Genomic DNA, 3861 nt, shown 5'->3' on the forward strand with positions numbered 1-3861 from the left:
AAAAAAAAAGACACAAGGCCTTGCTGTATAATTCAGGCTGGCCTTGAACTCATGGTGATCCTCCCACCTCAGCCTCCTGGGTGCTGGGATTCCACGTGGGGACCACTATGCCCGGTTCCTAGGGACAGCATCCTTGACCGTGCTTCCCAAAGACTTGGGTGCTTTTCTAAAATTCTCCCAGTGGGGTGAATGCCAGGCTCTAGGTTGATCACACCTTCAGCTTTTTTTTTTCTTTTTTTCTGATCTTTTTGAGGCAGGGTCTTGCTATGCAGTTCAGGCTGGCCTTGAGCTCACTTTGTAGCCCAGGCTGGTCTCAACTCGAAACGATCCTCCTGCCTCAGCCTCCCGAGTGTGAGGATTACAGGCGTGCGCCACTACGCCTGGTCTACACATCTTTAGCTTTCCTACACTCTGCCCCATTTATTCCCAGAGTGCCTCATTATTTTCCCAGTCTTTTTCCTCTTGGACTCCGCCCTCGTCCCATACCACTTGGGTCAGACTAGCGTTCTGTTGGTTCCCTTGGCACACATGCACCTGCTCATGAGGCCTCTGCATCTGCTGTTTGTTCTTCCTCAGCAGGAAGCTTAGCTCAGCCCTGCTCCTCCCCTGAGCTCAGCTCTGCATCACTTCCTCCCTGACTGCACACCACGGCACGCCCCTGTCTTATGTGTCCTGTCCCTCTCCTGCTGGGGTGTAGCTTAGTGAGTGGCACTGCATTTGGGTAGCATGCTGAGGTCCCAGCCTCAATACCCAGCACTGCTAAATAAATAAGGGCCCTGTGTGATGCTGCAAGTCTGTTATCCCAGCACTCGGGAGGCTGAGGCAGGAGGATCACCATGAGTTCATGGCCAGCCTGAACTACATAGTGAGACCTGCCTCAAAAAACCAACCCCCTCAAAAAAAATCCCCTCTCCTTTGGAATCCTTGTCAGCTGGACTATTCTATTTATCTGTGCAACTATTGGAGCATCTGTCTCTTCCGCTACATTGTAAGTTCCCAAAGCCAGGGACCACCATGTGCACCTTAGCTCAGTGCTCTGTCTGCAGCGCCCAGGATCATGCCCTGAACAGTAGGAAACTGACATTATTCTCCGGGCCATATTGGAATTCAGTGTATAATCTTCCCAGCAGTTTTAAACATTAATTAGTATCTCCCAGGTCTGAGATCATGACAGTGCAGACGTGGTTTCTCTCCTCCAGTTCCCAGACTCAGGTCAATAGACGCTAATTGAACTTGCTGGACCATGACCTATTTTATGTGCTTAGCAACTGTTTAATTGACTCAGAGGTCTCCTCTAGCCCCAGCAGTACTGCAGTCTGTAATGGTGTCCAGTGTTTGCTGAGCACTTATTATGTGCCAGGCAACTCTGTTGAGTGTTTTCCATTTGCCATCTCCTCCCGCCTCCCTTCCTGCCTGGGAGGTTCTGTTATGACCTGTGTTCTACAGGTCAGGAAGCTGAAGTCGATGGTAGCCACACAGCTGGTAAATGGTGCAGACAGGACTTTTCAACCACAGTTCCTAACTTGTACATTTTCTTTGAGACAGCATCTCACTATGTATTCAGACTGGCCTAGAATTCGTGGTGATCTCCCTGCCTCAGCCTCCCAAATACTGAGATCACAGGTGTTTTCTAATCTGTATTTTTTATTACGGTGCTTCATTCCTTTGTCCCACTTACACTGTTTCCACTGTTCAGATTCCAGCGACCAAGTTCTACCTACTATTATTAGAGATTTATCAACCATTGTATTAACAAATACTTACTGCAGACCTACAATGTGCCCAGCTCTGTTCTGGGGGTCTGGGTTATGGAGGTGAACAAAAGTAAAATAAAATCTGTGCTTTGTTATGTTGACATCCTTCCAAGTGGGAGGACAAAAAAGTATTAAAATAACAAAAATAGCCGGTTGTGGTGGTGCACACCTGTAATTCCAGCTCTTGGGAGGCTGAGACAGGAGGATCATTGTGAGTTTGAGACCAGCCTGGGCTACAAAGTGAGCTCAAGGCCAGCCTGAACTGCATAGTGAGACCCTGTCTCAAAAAGACACACACATACACACACACACACACACACACACACACACACACGCACGCACAAAGGGCCGGGAATATAGCTCAGTGGCAGGGTGCCTGCCTGGTAAGTGTGAGGTCCTGAGTTTGATTCCCAGCTCCAAAAAAAATATAAATAAATAAAATAACAGAAATATATAAATGATGGTGGTCACTGCTTCAGGGAAAAGGAGCCCAGAAAGGAGGACTGTGCTCCCCACCTTCTGATTCCATCCTCCAATGTTGTTTTTCCCTCTGTAACAATGAGGTTCAGGAAGGCCAGGTCACTCCTCCAGGGGCACTCAGCTCAGCTCTGCACCCTTCCGGCCACTATGGTCCTATCAAGTGTATAGAACCAAGGCGGAGGAAAAACAAACATCAAAACTTGGCCCCAGGGCTTAAGATCTGGCAGGCAGTCAGGTGACCCATGTGAGCCCATCGTTACAAACTGCATTGGTGTCAAGCCCACGCTGAGGGCAGACCGGGAGGCATCACCACCAGGCTGAAATGAGGACTCAGGCTGATGAATCGAAGCCAGAGATCAGGAGCAGAGCAGGACACAACTCAGGATGTTCTGGGGACTGTGGATACTCGGAGGTCCTAACAGCTGGCTCTACACACCGCAGACTTCAGCCCTCTGTCTCCAGCCCCTCTGCTACCAAGCAGGGAGCCGGGAGGCGGCCAGGTGCTCAGGGATTAACTCTGGAGCTGCGCCTGGGGAGCTGCTGGCACAGGCATCTGTAGCCTGGGTCCTGGAAGATGCAGATTTGAGAGTTTCACCTGGGGGTGACAGCGGCTGGCCCTCCAGGGGGCCGTGCAGCCCCGCTTGTGTCCAGGGATCCAGCGACCATGGTGGCAGTCTGCAGTGTGGAAGAGTCTGGCTGTGGACAGGTGCACCGCACCATTCTCCTCTGGGCTGCCTGCTACCTGCATGCATTCGACATTTCTTTATGGCCTTTAAGAAATTACAGGCTCTAGGCGGAACATGGTGGCACATGTCTATAATCAATCCCAGCACTCAGGAGGCTGAGGCAGGAGGATCATTGTGAGTTTGAGACCAGCCTGGGCAACAAAGTGAGCTCAAGGCCAGCCTGAACTGCATAGTGAGACCCTGCCTCAAAAAGACAAAAGAAAAAAGAAATAAATTATAGGCTCTCCAAAGAGATGCACAGTAAGACTTTGTTGATCAAGTTGAAAATAAACATACTTTGGAGTTATGGAGAAGTCATTCATTCATTCAATAAGCTCCCCCTACCCTTTGCTGGGAATTGAACACTGAGCTACATCTCTAGCCCTTTCTCATAAACAAATTTTGTTTTTCTTTTTTCATTTTGAGACAGGGTCTTGCTATGCAATTGAGGCTGGCCTTGAGCTCACTTTGTAGCCCAGGCTGGCTTCGAACTCACAACAATCCTCCTGCTTCAGCCTCTGGAGTGCTGCAATTACAGGCTTGTGCCACCATGCCTGGCTCATAAACAATTTTGAGACAAGGTCTCACTAAGTTGCTCAGGCTGGCCATGAACTTGTGATGCTCCTGCCTCAGCTGAGTGGTTGAAATTATATAGGCATGCACCACTATACCCAGCTAACCAATGTTTTTTGAGTAGTTTTATGAGTTTATGAGTCAGGTAAAGATAAGCAATGATAAGATGAACAAAGCTGGGGCAGGTGGTGCACACCTGTAATCCCAGCATGGGGGAGGCAGAGACAGGAGAATTGCTGCAAGGTTGAGACCAGCCTGGGCTACATAGTGAATCAAGGTCAGCCTGACTTGCATAGCGAGACCCTGTCTTAAAAAAAAAAGAAAAAAAA

The sequence above is a fragment of the Chinchilla lanigera genome, unplaced genomic scaffold (genome assembly GCF_000276665.1).
Source record: "Chinchilla lanigera isolate Chin_1 unplaced genomic scaffold, ChiLan1.0 scaffold00081, whole genome shotgun sequence".
Taxonomy (NCBI): domain Eukaryota; kingdom Metazoa; phylum Chordata; class Mammalia; order Rodentia; family Chinchillidae; genus Chinchilla; species Chinchilla lanigera.